The sequence below is a fragment of the Pavona decussata genome, unplaced genomic scaffold (genome assembly GCF_977016875.1).
Source record: "Pavona decussata unplaced genomic scaffold, jaPavDecu1.1 SCAFFOLD_26, whole genome shotgun sequence".
NCBI lineage: Eukaryota > Metazoa > Cnidaria > Anthozoa > Scleractinia > Agariciidae > Pavona > Pavona decussata.
Genome location: NW_028145449.1, coordinates 560,027 through 575,779, shown reverse-complemented (window position 1 = coordinate 575,779; position 15,753 = coordinate 560,027). Strand labels below are relative to the sequence as shown.

General features: G+C 35.7%; 1 long non-coding RNA gene across 1 annotated transcript in view; it reads right to left on the bottom strand.

The window, feature by feature from the left end:
• Positions 1 to 15,753, bottom strand: part of LOC146485371 (uncharacterized) — a 61,921-nt gene that overhangs the window by 34,014 nt on the left and 12,154 nt on the right. The window lies entirely within an intron of this gene.

The following is a 15,753-nucleotide window of genomic DNA, read 5'->3' as shown; positions in this document are numbered from 1 at the left end:
TTTTTAATTATAATAAAGTAATATGTTTAGTAGCTAAATTAAACACTAACATGAACTCATAGCCACTACCTTAAAGGTGCGGCTGAGCAGCTTAGAGCTACTCCTTTTTTAATTATAATAAAGTTATATGTTTAGTAGCTAAATTAAACACTAACATGAACTCATAGCCACTACCTCAAAGGTGCGGCTGAGCAGCTTATAGCTACTCCTTTTTTAATTATTATAAAGTAATATGTTTAGTAGCTAAATTAAACACTAACAAGAACTCATAGCCACTACCTCAAAGGTGCAGCTGAGCAGCTTAAAGCTACTCCTTTTCTCCTTATAATAAAGTAATATATTTAGTAGCTAAATTAAACACTAACATGAACTTATAGCCACTACCTTAAAGGTGCGGGTGAGCAGCTTAGAGCTACTCCTTTTCTAATTATAATAATGTTATATGTTTAGTAGCTAAATTAAACACTAACATAAACTGATAGCCACTACCTTAAAGGTGCGGCTGAGCAGCTTAGAGCTACTCCTTTTTTAACTATAATAAAGTAATATGTTTAGTAGCTAAATTAAACACTAACATGAACTCATAGCCACTACCTTCAAGGTGCCGCTCAGCAGCTTAGAGCTACTCCTTTTCTAATTATAATAAAGTAATATGTTTAGTAGCTAAATTAAACACTAACATGAACTTATAGCCACTACCTAAAAGATGCGGCTGAGAAGCATAGAGCTACTCCTCTTGTCCTGATAATAAAATTAAATGTTTAGTAACTAAATTAAAAACTAACATGAACTAATAGCCACTACCTGAAAGGTACGGCTGAGCAGCTACCAGCTACTGGTACTGACGTCGTGACAACTCCGGAGTCTCCTGTGTAGCACACTAAAGCCCTTCGTGGCAGCCTCGATTCTCCTTCCTACTTTAAGATGTACAGAGTTGGTATTTGTGACGGTGGTGCCTAGGTAGGTGAAAAATTCCCTTAACTTTAATGGTTCATCATGGACTGTAATCGCCTCTGGCATTTCAAAAAACGTTGCAGAAGACTGAATGAGCAGCCTAGTCTTTGATCTGTTCATCATTAGACCAAATATATCAGCTGCAAAGGAAAAAGGATGTCCAATCTGCTGTAGATCAACTGCATTGCTCGCCGAAAGGGTGAATCATCAGAACAAGCAGTTCTCTGATGCACATCTCCTGTGTCTTTGTGTTGGCACCAGGCCAGGCGAGTTTGAACAGTTTGCCAACTGTCCTTGTGCGGAGGAAAACGCAATGACCTTATAACCACTATCACAAAAGTGCGGCTTAGCAGCTAAGAGCTATTTCTTTTCTCCTTATAATAAATAATGTAATATGTTTAGTAGCTACATCTAAATGAAACACTATTATTAACTTATAGCCACTACTTCAAAGGTGGAGCTGAACACCTAAGAGCTACTCCTTTTCTCCTTATAATAAAGTTATATGTTTAGTAGCTAAAATAAACACTAACATAAACTCATAGCCACTACCTCAAAGGTGCAGCTAAGCAGCTAAGAGCTACTCCTTTTCTAATTATAATAAAGTAATATGTTTAGTAGCTTAATTATACACTAACATAAACTCATAGCCACTACCTCAAAGGTGCGGCTGAGCAACTAAGAGCTACTCCTTTTCTAATTATAATAAAGTAATATGTTTACTAGCTTAATTAAACACTAACATGAACTCATAGCCACTACCTCAAAGGTGCTGCTGAGCAGCTTAGAGCTACTCCTTTTCCAATTATAATAAAGTTAAATGTTTAGTACCTAAATTAAACACTAACATGAACTCATAGCCACTACCACAAAGGTGCGGCTGAGCAGCTAAGAGCTACTCCTTTTCTAATTATAATAAACTAATATGTTTAGTAGCAAAATTAAACACTAACATGAACTCATAGCCACTACCTCAAAGGTGCGGCTGAGCAGCTAAGAGCTACTCCTTTTCTAATTATAATAAAGTAATATGTTTAGTAGCTAAATTAAACATTAACATGAACTCATAGCCACTACCTCAAAGGTGCGGCTGAGCAGCTAAGAGCTATTCCTTTTCTAATTATAATAAAGTTATATGTTTAGTAGCTAAATTAAACACTAACATGAACTTATAGCCACTACTTCTAAGGTGCGACTGAGCAGCTAAGAGCTACTCCTTTTCTAATTATAATAAAGTTGTATGTTTAGTAGCTAAATTAAATACTAACATGAACTTATAGCCACTACTTCATAGGTGCGGCTGAGCAGCTAAGAGCTACTCCTTTTCTAATTATAATAAAGTAATATGTTTAGTAGCTAAATTAAACACTAACATGAACTCATAGCTGCTACCTCAAAGGTGCGGCTGAGCAGCTAAGAGCTACTCCTTTTCTAATTATAAAAAGTAATATGTTTAGTAGCTAAATTAAACACTAACATGAACTCATAGCCACTACCTCAAAGGTGCGGCTGAGCAGCTTGGAGCTACTCCTTTTCTAATTATAATAAAGTAATATGTTTAGTAGCTAAATTAAACACTAACATCAACTCATAGCCACTACCTCAAAGGTGCGGCTGAGCAGCTAAGAGCTATTCCTTTTCTAATTATAATAAAGTTATATGTTTAGTAGCTAAATTAAACACTAACATGAACTTATAGCCACTACTTCAAAGGTGCGGCTGAGCAGCTAAGAGCTACTCCTTTTCTAATTATAATAAAGTTGTATATTTAGTAGCTAAATTAAATACTAACATGAACTTATAGCCACAACTTCATAGGTGCGGCTGAGCAGCTAAGAGCTACTCCTTTTCTAATTATAATAAAGTAATATGTTTAGTAGCTAAATTAAACACTAACATGAACTCATAGCCACTACCTCAAAGGTGCGGCTGAGCAGCTTAGAGCTACTCCTTTTCTAATTATAATAAAGTAATATGTTTAGTAGCTAAATTAAACACTAACATGAACTCATAGCCACTACCTTAAAGGTGCGGCTGAGCAGCTTAGAGCTACTCCTTTTCTAATTATAATAAAGTAATATGTTTAGTAGCTAAATTAAACACTAACATGAACTCATAGCCACTACCTCAAAGGTGCGGCTGAGCAGCTTAGAGCTACTCCTTTTCTAATTATAATAAAGTAATATGTTTAGTAGCTAAATTAAACACTAACATGAACTCATAGCCACTACCTCAAAGGTGCGGCTGAGCAGCTAAGAGCTACTCCTTTTCTAATTATAATAAAGTAATATGTTTAGTAGCTAAATTAAACACTAACATGAACTCATAGCCACTACCTCAAGGGTGCGGCTGAGCAGCTTAGAGCTACTCCTTTTCTAATTATCATAAAGTAAAATGTTTAGTAGCTAAATTAAACACTAACATGAACTCATAGCCACTACCTCAAAGGTGCGGCTGAGCAGCTTAGAGCTACTCCTTTTCTAATTATAATAAAGTAATATGTTTAGTAGCTAAATTAAACACTAAAATAAACTCATAGCTACTACCTCAAAGGTGCGGCTGAGCAGCTTAGAGCTACTCCTTTTCTAATTATAATAAAGTAATATGTTTAGTAGCTAAATTAAACACTAGCATGAACTCATAGCCACTACCTCAAAGGTGCGGCTGAGCAGCTAAGAGCTACTCCTTTTCTAATTATAATAAAAAAATATGTTTAGTAGCTAAATTAAACACTAACATGAACTTGTAGCCACTATGTCAAAGGTCCGGCTCAGCAGCTAAGAGCTACTCCTTTTCTAATTGTAATAAAGTAATATGTTTAGTAGCTAAATTAAACACTAACATGAACTCATAGCCACTCCCTTAAAGGTACGGCTGAGCAGCTTAGAGCTACTCCTTTTCTAATTATAATAAAGTAATATGTTTAGTAGCTAAATCAAACACTAACATGAACTCATAGCCACTACCTTAAAGGTGCGGCTGAGCAGCTAAGAGCTACTCCTTTCCTAATTATAATAAAGTAATATGTTTAATAGCTAAATTAAACAAACATGAACTCATAACCACTACCTCAAAGGTGCGGCTGAGCAGCTTAGAGCTACTCCTTTTCTAATTATAATAAACTAATATGTTTAGTAGCTAAATTAAACACTAACATGAACTCATAGCCACTACCTGACAGGTGCGGCTGACCAGCTTAGAGCTACTCCTTTTCTCCTCATAATAAAGTAATATGTTTAGTAGCGAAATTAAAATCTAACATGAACTCATAGCCACTACCTCAAAGGTACGGCTGAGCAGATTAAAGCTACTCTTTTTCTCCTTATAATAAAGTAATATGTTTAGTAGCTAAATTAAACACTAACAAGAACTCATAGCCACTACCTCAAGTGTGCGGCTGAGCAGCTTAGAGCTACTCCTTTTCGAATTATAATAAAGTAATATGTTTAGTAGCTAAATTAAACACTAACATGAACTCATAGCCACTACCTTAAAGGTGCGGCTGAGCAGCTTGGAGCTACTCCTTTTCTCATTATAATAAAGTAATATGTTTAGTAGCTAAATTAAACACTAACATAAACTCATAGCCGCTACCTCAAAGGTGCGGCTGAGCAGCTTAGAGCTACTCCTTTTCTAATTATAATAAAGTAATATGTTTAGTAGCTAACTTAAACACTAACATGAACTCATAGCCACTACCTCAAAGGTGCGGCTGAGAAGCTAAGAGCTACTCCTTTTGTAATTATAATAAAGTAATATGTTTAGTAGCTAAATTAAACACTAACATGAACTTATAGCCACTATGTCAAAGGTGCGGCTCAGCAGCTAAGAGCTCCTCCTTTTCTAATTATAATAAAGTAATAAGTTTAGTAGCTAAATTAAACACTAACATGAACTCATAGCCACTACCTCAAAGGTGCGGCTGAGCAGCTAAGAGCTACTCCTTTTCTAATTATAATAAAGTAATATGTTTAGTAGCTAAATTAAACACTAACATGAACTCATAGCCACTACCTCAAAGGTACGCCTGAGCAGCTTAGAGCTACTCCTTTTCTAATTATAATAAAGTAATATGTTTAGTAGCTAAATTAAACACTAACATGAACTCATAGCCACTACCTCAAAGGTGCGGCTGAGCAGGTAAGAGCTACTCCTTTCCTAATAATAATAAAGTAATATGTTTAATAGCTAAATTAAACACTAACATGAACTCATAGCCACTACCTCAAAGGTGCGGCTGAGCAGCTTAGAGCTACTCCTTTTCTAATTATAATAAAGTAATATGTTTAGTAGCCAAATTAAACACTAACATGAACTCATAGCCACTACCTCAAAGGTGCGGCTGCGCAGGTAACAGCTACTCCTTTTCTAAATATAATAAAGTTATATGTTTAGTAGCTAAATTAAACACTAACATGAACTCATAGCCACTACCTCAAAAGTGCGGCTGAGCAGCTTAGAGCTACTCCTTTTTTAATTATAATAAAGCAATATGTTTAGTAGCTAAATTAAACACTAACATGAACTCATAGTCACTACCTCAATAGCGCTGCTGAGCAGCTTAGAGCTACTCCTTTTCTAATTATAATAAAGTAATATGTTTAGTAGCTAAAGTAAACACTAACATGAACTCATAGCCACTACCTCAAAGGTGCGACTGAGTAGCTAAGAGCTACTCCTTTTCTAATTATAATAAAGTAATATGTTTATTAACTAAATTAAACACTAACATGAACTCATAGCCACTACCTCAAAGGTGCGGCTGAGCAGCTTAGAGCTACTCCTTTTCTATATATAATAAAGTAATATGTTTAGTAGCGAAATTAAACACTAACATGAACTTACAGCCACTACCTCAAAGGTGCGGCTAAGCAGCTAAGAGCTACTCCTTTTCTAATTATAATAAAGTAATATGTTTAGTAGCTAAATTAAACACTAACATGAACTCATAGCCACTACCTTAAAGGTGCGGCTGAGCAGCTTACAGCTACTCCTTTTCTAATTATAATAAAGTAATATGTTTAGTAGCTAAATTAAACACTAACATGAACTCATAGCCACTACCTCAAAGGTGCGGCTAAGCGGCTAAGAGCTACTCCTTTTTTAATTATAATAAAGTAATATGTTTAGTAGCTAAATTAAACACTAACATGAACTCATAGCCACTACCTCAAAGGTGCGGCTGAGCAGCTAAGAGGTACTCTTTTTGTAATTATAATAAAGTAATATGTTTAGTAGCTAAATTAAACACTAACATGACCTCATAGCCACTACCTCAAAGGTGCGGCTGAGCGGCTAAGAGCTACTCCTTTTTTAATTATAATAAAGTAATATGTTTAGTAGCTAAATTAAACACTAACATGAACTCATAGCCACTACCTCAAAGGTGCGGCTGAGCAGCTAAGGGCTACTCCTTTTCTAATTATAATAAAGTTATATGTTTAGTAGCTAAATTAAACACTAACATGAACTCATAGCCACTACCTCAAAGGTGCGGCTGAGCAGCTTAGAGCTACTCCTTTTCTAATTATAATAAAGTAATATGTTTAGTAGCTAAATTAAACACTAACATGAACTCATAGCCACTACCTCAAAGGTGCGGCTGAGCAGCTAAGAGCTACTCCTTTTCTAATTATAATAAAGTAATATGTTTAGTAGCTAAATTAAACACTAACATGAACTCATAGCCACTACCTCAAAGGTGCGGCTGAGCAGCTAAGAGGTACTCTTTTTGTAATTATAATAAAGTAATATGTTTAGTAGCTAAATTAAACACTAACATGAACTCATAGCCACTACCTCAAAGGTGCGGCTGAGCGGCTAAGAGCTACTCCTTTTTTAATTATAATAAAGTAATATGTTTAGTAGCTAAATTAAACACTAACATGAACTCATAGCCACTACCTCAAAGGTGCGGCTGAGCAGCTAAGAGCTACTCCTTTTCTAATTATAATAAAGTTATATGTTTAGTAGCTAAATTAAACACTAACATGAACTCATAGCCACTACCTCAAAGGTGCGGCTGAGCAGCTTAGAGCTACTCCTTTTCTAATTATAATAAAGTAATATGTTTAGTAGCTAAATTAAACACTAACATGAACTCATAGCCACTACCTCAAAGGTGCGGCTGAGCAGCTAAGAGCTACTCCTTTTCTAATTATAATAAAGTAATATGTTTAGTAGCTAAATTAAACACTAACATGAACTCATAGCCACTACCTCACAGGTGCGGCTGAGCCGCTAAGAGCTACTCCTTTTCTAATTATAATAAACTTATATGTTTAGTAGCTAAATTAAACACTAACATGAACTCATAGCCACTACCTCAAAGGTGCGGCTGAGCAGCTTAGAGCTACTCGTTTTTTCCTTATAATAAAGTTAAATGTTTAGTAACTAAATTAAAAACTAACATGAACTCATAGCCACTGCCTGAAAGGTACGGCTGAGCAGCTACCAGCTACTGGTACTGACGTCGTGACAACTCCAGAGTCTCCTGTGTAGCACACCAAAGCCCTTCGTGGCAGCCTGGATTCTCCTTCCTACATTAAAATCTACAGAGTTGGTATTTGTGACGATGGTGTCTAGGTAAGTGAAAAATTCGGTTGACATCAATGGTTCATCATGGACTGTAATCGCCTCTGGCAGTTCAGTGGACGTTGCAGAAGACTGAATGAGCAGGCTAGTCTTAGATATGTTCATCATTAGACCAAATATATCAGCTGCAAAGGAAAAAGGATCTCCAATCTGCTGTACATCAACTGCATTGCTGGCCGAAAGGGTGAAACATAAGAAGAAGCAGTTCTCTGATGCTCATCTCTTGTGTCTTTGTGTTGGCACGAGGCCAGGCGAGTTTGAACTGTTTGCCAACTGTCCTTGTGCGGACGAACACGCAATGAGCTCATAACCACTATCACAAAAGTGCGGCTTAGCAGCTAAGAGCTATTTCTTTTCTCCTTAAAATAAATAATGTAATATGTTTAGTAGCTACATCTAAATGAAACACTATTATTAACTTATAGCCACTACTTCAAAGGTGGAGCTGAGCAGCTTAGAGCTACTCCTTTTTTAATTATAATAAAGTAATATGTTTAGTAGCTAAATTAAACACTAACATGAACTCATAGCCACTACCTTAAAGGTGCGGCTGAGCAACTTAGAGCTACTCGTTTTTTCCTTATAATAAAGTTAAATGTTTAGTAACTAAATTAAAAACTAACATGAACTCATAGCCACTGCCTGAAAGGTACGGCTAAGCAGCTACCAGCTACTGGTACTGACGTCGTGACAACTCTAGAGTCTACTGTGTAGCACACCAAAGCCCTTCGTGGCAGCCTGGATTCTCCTTCCTACATTAAAATCTACAGAGTTGGTATTTGTGACGATGGTGTCTAGGTAAGTTAAAAATTCGGTTGACTTCAATGGTTCATCATGGACTGTAATCGCCTCTGGCAGTTCAGTGGACGTTGCAGAAGACTGAATGAGCAGGCTAGTCTTAGATATGTTCATCATTACACCAAATATATCAGCTGCAAAGGAAATAGGATCTCCAATCTGCTGTAGATCAACTGCATTGCTGGCCGAAAGGGTGAAACATAAGAAGAAGCAGTTCTCTGATGCACATCTCTTGTGTCTTTGTGTTGGCACGAGGCCAGGCGAGTTTGAACAGTTTGCCAACTGTCCTTGTGCGGAGGAAAACGCAATGAGCTCATAACCACTATCACAAAAGTGCTGCGTAGAAGCTAAGAGCTATTTCTTTTCTCCTTAAAATAAATAATGTAAGATGTTTAGTAGCTACATCTAAATGAAACACTATTATTAACTTATAGCCACTACTTCAAAGGTGGAGCTGAGCAGCTTAGAGCTACTCCTTTTCTAATTATAATAAAGTAATATGTTTAGTTGCTAAATTAAACACTAAAATGAACTCATAGCCACTACCTCAAAGGTGCAGCTGAGCAGCTTAGAGCTACTCCTTTTCTACTTATAATAAAGTTAAATGTTTAGTAGCTAAATTAAACACTAACATGAACTCATAGCCACTACCTCAAAGGTGCGGTTGAGCAGCTAAGAGCTACTCCTTTTCGAATTATAATAAAGCTAAATGTTTAGTAGCTAAATTAAACACTAACATGAACTCATAGCCACTACCTCAAAGGTGCGGCTGAGCAGCTTAGAACTACTCCTTTTCTAATTATAATAAAAAAATATGTTTAGTAGCTAAATTAAACACTAACATGAACTCATAGCCACTACCTCAAAGGTGCAGCTGAGAAGCTAAGAGCTACTCCTTTTCTAATTATAATAAAGTAATATGTTTACTAGCTAAATTAAACACTAACATGAACTCATAGCCACTACCTTAAAGGTGCGGCTGAGCAGCTTAGAGCTACTCCTTTTCTAATAATAATAAAGTAATATGTTTAGTAGCTAAATTAAACACTAACATGAACTCATAGCCACTACCTCAAAGGTGCGGCTAAGCAGCTTAGAGCTACTCCTTTTCTAATTATAATAAAGTAATATGTTTAGTAGCTAAATTAAACACTAACATGACCTCATAGCCACTACCTCAAAGGTGCGGCTGAGCAGCTAAGAGCTACTCCTTTTCTCCTTATAATAAAGTAATATGTTTAGTAGCTAAATTAAACACTAACATGAACTCATAGCCACTACCTCAAAGGTGCGGCTGAGAAGCTAAGAGCTACTCCTTTTCTAATTATAATAAAGTAATATGTTTAGTAGCTAAATTAAACACTAACATGAACTCATAGCCACTACCTCAAAGGTGCGGCTGAGCAGCTAAGAGCTACTCCTTTTCTTCTTATAATAAACTAATATCTTTAGTAGACAAATTAAACACTAACATGAACTTATAGCCACTACGTCAAAGGTGCGGCTGAGCAGCTAAGAGCTACTCCTTTTCTAATTATAATAAAGTAATATGTTTAGTAGCTAAATTAAACACTAACATGAACTGATAGCCACTACCTCAAAGGTGCGGCTGAGCAGCTTAGAGCTACTCCTTTTCTAATTATAATAAAGTAATATGTTTAGTAGCTAAATTAAACACTAACATGAACTCATAGCCACTACCTCAAAGGTGCGGCTGAGAAGCTAAGAGCTACTCCTTTTCTAATTATAATAAAGTAATATGTTTAGTAGCTAAATTAAAAACTAACATGAACTCATAGCCACTACCTCAAAGGTGCGGCTGAGCAGCTTAGAACTACTCCTTTTCTAATTATAATAAAAAAATATGTTTAGTAGCTAAATTAAACACTAACATGAACTCATAGCCACTACCTCAAAGGTGCAGCTGAGCAGCTAAGAGCTACTCCTTTTCTAATTATAATAAAGTAATATGTTTAGTAGCTAAATTAAACACTAACATGAACTCATAGCCACTACCTCAAAGGTGCGGCTAAGCAGCTTAGAGCTACTCCTTTTCTAATTATAATAAAAAGATATGTTTAGTAGCTAAATTAAAGAGTAACATGACCTCATAGCCACTACCTCAAAGGTGCGGCTGAGCAGCTAAGAGCTACTCCTTTTCTCCTTATAATAAACTAATATCTTTAGTAGACAAATTAAACACTAACATGAACTTATAGCCACTACGTCAAAGGTGCGGCTGAGAAGCTAAGAGCTACTCCTTTTCTAATTATAATAAAGTAATATGTTTAGTAGCTAAATTAAACACTAACATGAACTCATAGCCACTACCTCAAAGGTGCGGCTGAGCAGCTAAGAGCTACTCCTTTTCTCCTTATAATAAACTAATGTCTTTAGTAGACAAATTAAACACTAACATGAACTTATAGCCACTACCTCAAAGGTGCGGCTGAGAACCTAAGAGCTACTCCTTTTCTAATTATAATAAAGTAATATGTTTAGTAGCTAAATTAAACACTAACATGAACTCATAGCCACTACCTCAAAGGTGCGGCTGAGCAGCTAAGAGCTACTCCTTTTCTCCTTATAATAAACTAATATCTTTAGTAGACAAATTAAACACTAACATGAACTTATAGCCACTACGTCAAAGGTGCGGCTGAGCAGCTAAGAGCTACTCCTTTTCTAATTATAATAAAGTAATATGTTTAGTAGCTAAATTAAACACTAACATGAACTGATAGCCACTACCTCAAAGGTGCGGCTGAACAGCTTAGAGCTACTCCTTTTCTAATTATAATAAAGTAATATGTTTAGTAGCTAAATTAAACACTAACATGAACTCATAGCCACTACCTCAAAGGTGCGGCTGAGAAGCTAAGAGCTACTCCTTTTCTAATTATAATAAAGTAATATGTTTAGTAGCTAAATTAAAAACTAACATGAACTCATAGCCACTACCTCAAAGGTGCGGCTGAGCAGCTTACAACTACTCCTTTTCTAATTATAATAAAAAAATATGTTTAGTAGCTAAATTAAACACTAACATGAACTCATAGCCACTACCTCAAAGGTGCAGCTGAGCAGCTAAGAGCTACTCCTTTTCTAATTATAATAAAGTAATATGTTTAGTAGCTAACTTAAACACTAACATGAACTCATAGCCACTACCTCAAAGGTGCGGCTAAGCAGCTTAGAGCTACTCCTTTTCTAATTATAATAAAAAGATATGTTTAGTAGCTAAATTAAAGAGTAACATGACCTCATAGCCACTACCTCAAAGGTGCGGCTGAGCAGCTAAGAGCTACTCCTTTTCTCCTTATAATAAACTAATATCTTTAGTAGACAAATTAAACACTAACATGAACTTATAGCCACTACGTCAAAGGTGCGGCTGAGCAGCTAAGAGCTACTCCTTTTCTAATTATAATAAAGTAATATGTTTAGTAGCTAAATTAAACACTAACATGAACTGATAGCCACTACCTCAAAGGTGCGGCTGAGCAGCTTAGAGCTACTCCTTTTCTAATTATAATAAAGTAATATGTTTAGTAGCTAAATTAAACACTAACATGAACTCATAGCTACTACCTCAAAGGTGCCGCTGAGAAGCTAAGAGCTACTCCTTTTCTAATTATAATAAAGTAATATGTTTAGTAGCTAAATTAAAAACTAACATGAACTCATAGCCACTACCTCAAAGGTGCGGCTGAGCAGCTTAGAACTACTCCTTTTCTAATTATAATAAAAAAATATGTTTAGTAGCTAAATTAAACACTAACATGAACTCATAGCCACTACCTCAAAGGTGCAGCTGAGCAGCTAAGAGCTACTCCTTTTCTAATTATAATAAAGTAATATGTTTAGTAGCTAAATTAAACACTAACATGAACTCATAGCCACTACCTCAAAGGTGCGGCTAAGCAGCTTAGAGCTACTCCTTTTCTAATTATAATAAAAAGATATGTTTAGTAGCTAAATTAAAGAGTAACATGACCTCATAGCCACTACCTCAAAGGTGCGGCTGAGCAGCTAAGAGCTACTCCTTTTCTAATTATAATAAAGTAATATGTTTAGTAGCGAAATTAAACACTAACATGAACTCATAGCCACTACCTCAAAGGTGCGGCTGAGCAGCTAAGAGCTACTCCTTTTCTCCTTATAATAAAGTAATATGTTTAGTAGCTAAATTAAACACTAACATGAACTCATAGCCACTACCTCAAAGGTGCGGCTGAGAAGCTAACAGCTACTCCTTTTCTAATTATAATAAAGTAATATGTTTAGTAGCTAAATTAAACACTCACATGAACTCATAGCCACTACCTCAAAGGTGCGGCTGAGCAGCTAAGAGCTACTCCTTTTCTCCTTATAATAAAGTAATATGTTTAGTAGCTAAATTAAACACTAACATGAACTTATCCCCACTACGTCAAAGGTGCGGCTGAGCAGCTAAGAGCTATTCCTTTTCTATTTATAATAAAGTAATATGTTTAGTAGCTAAATTAAACACTAACATGAACTCATAGCCACTACCTCAAAGGTGCGGCTGAGCAGCGAAGAGCTACTCCTTTTCTAATTATAATAAAGTAATATGTTTAGTAGCTAAATTAAACACTAACATGAACTCATAGCCACTACCTCAAAGGTGCGGCTGAGCAGCTAAGAGCTACTCCTTTTCTAATTATAATAAAGTAATATGTTTAGTAGCTAAATAAAACACTAACATGAACTCATAGCCACTACCTCAAAGGTGCAGCTGGGCAGCTTAGAGCTAATCCTTTTCTAATTATAATAAAGCAATATGTTTAGTAGCTAAATTAAACACTAACATGAACTCATAGCCACTACCTCAAAGGTGCAGCTGAGCAGCTAAGAGCTACTCCTTTTCTAATTATAATAAAGTTATATGTTTAGTAGCTAAATTAAACACTAACATGAACTCATAGCCACTACCTCAAAGGTGCGGCTGAGCAGCTTAGAACTACTCCTTTTCTAATTATAATAAAGTAATATGTTTAGTAGCTAAATTAAACACTAACATGAACTCATAGCCACTACCTCAAAGGTGCGGCTGAGCAGCTAAGAGCTACTCCTTTTCTAATTATAATAAAGTAATATGTTTAGTAGCTAAATTAAACACTAACATGAACTCATAGCCACTACCTCAAAGGTGCGGCTGAGCAGCTAAGAGCTACTCCTTTTCTAATTATAATAAAGTAATATGTTTAGTAGATAAATTAAACACTAACATGAACTCATAGCCACTACCTCAAAGGTGCGGCTGAGCAGCTTAGAGCTACTCCTTTTGTAATTATAATAAAGTAATATGTTTAGTAGCTAAATTAAACACTAACATGAACTCATAGCCACTACCTCAAAGGTGCGGCTAAGCAGCTTAGAGCTACTCCTTTTCTAATTATAATAAAAAGATATGTTTAGTAGCTAAATTAAACAGTAACATGACCTCATAGCCACTACCTCAAAGGTGCGGCTGAGCAGCTAAGAGCTACTCCTTTTCTAATTATAATAAAGTAATATGTTTAGTAGCTAAATTAAACACTAACATGAACTCATAGCCACTACCTCAAAGGTGCGGCTGAGCAGCTTAGAGCTACTCCTTTTGTAATTATAATAAAGTAATATGTTTAGTAGCTAAATTAAACACTAACATGAACTTATAGCCACTACGTTAAAGGTGAGGCTGAGCAGCTAAGAGCTACTCCTTTTTTAATTATAATAAAGTAATAAGTTTAGTAGCTAAATTAAACACTAACATGAACTCATAGCCACTACCTCAAAGTGTCGGCTGAGCAGCTAAGAGCTACTCCTTTTCTAATTATAATAAAGTAATATGTTTAGTAGCTAAATTAAACACTAACATGAACTCATAGCCACTACCTCAAAGGTGCGGCTGAGCAGCTAAGAGCTACTCCTTTTCTAATTATAATAAAGTAATATGTTTAGTAGCTAAATTAAACACTAACATGAACTCATAGCCACTACCTCAAAGGTGCGGCTGAGCAGCTTAGAGCTACTCCTTTTCTAATTATAATAAAGTAATATGTTTAGTAGCTAAATTAAACACTAACATGAACTCATAGCCACTACCTCAAAGGTGCGGCTGAGCAGCTAAGAGCTACTCCTTTTCTAATTATAATAAAGTAATATGTTTAGTAGCTAAATTAAACACTAACATGAACTCATAGCCACTACCTCAAAGGTGCGGCTGAGCAGCTTAGAGCTACTCCTTTTCTAATTATAATAAAGTAATATGTTTAGTAGCTAAATTAAACACTAACATGAACTCATAGCCACTACCTCAAAGGTGCGGCTGAGCAGCTAAGAGCTACTCCTTTTCTAATTATAATAAAGTAATATGTTTAGTAGCTAAATTAAACACTAACATGAACTCATAGCCACTACCTCAAAGGTGCGGCTGAGCAGCTAAGAGCTACTCCTTTTCTAATTATAATAAAGTAATATGTTTAGTAGCTAAATTAAACACTAACATGAACTCATAGCCACTACCTCAAAGGTGCGGCTGAGCAGCTAAGAGCTACTCCTTTTCTAATTATAATAAAGTAATATGTTTAGTAGCTAAATTAAACACTAACATGAACTCATAGCCACTACCTCAAAGGTGCAGCTGAGTAGCTTAGAGCTACTCCTTTTCTAATTATAATAAAGTAATATGTTTAGTAGCTAAATTAAACACTAACATGAACTCATAGCCACTACCTCAAAGGTGCGGCTGAGCAGCTTAGAGCTACTCCTTTTCTAATTATAATAAAGTAATATGTTTAGTAGCTAAATTAAGCACTAACATGAACTCATAGCCACTACCTCAAAGGTGCGGCTGAGCAGCTAAGAGCTACTCCTTTTCTAATTATAATAAAGTAATATGTTTAGTAGCTAAATTAAACACTAACATGAACTCATAGCCACTACCTCAAAGGTGCGGCTGAGCAGCTAAGAGCTACTCCTTTTCTAATTATAATAAAGTAATATGTTTAGTAGCTAAATTAAACACTAACATGAACTCATAGCCACTACCTCAAAGGTGCGGCTGAGCAGCTAAGAGCTACTCCTTTTCTAATTATAATAAAGTAATATGTTTAGTAGCTAAATTAAACACTAACATGAACTCATAGCCACTACCTCAAAGGTGCAGCTGAGCAGCTTAGAGCTACTCCTTTTCTAATTATAATAAAGTAATATGTTTAGTAGCTAAATTAAACACTAACATGAACTCATAGCCACTACCTCAAAAGTGCGGCTGATCAGCTTAGAGCTACTCGTTTTTTCCTTATAATAAAGTTAAATGTTTGGTAACTAAATTAAAAACTAACATGAACTCATAGCCACTGCCTGAAAGGTACGGCTGAGCAGCTACCAGCTACGGGT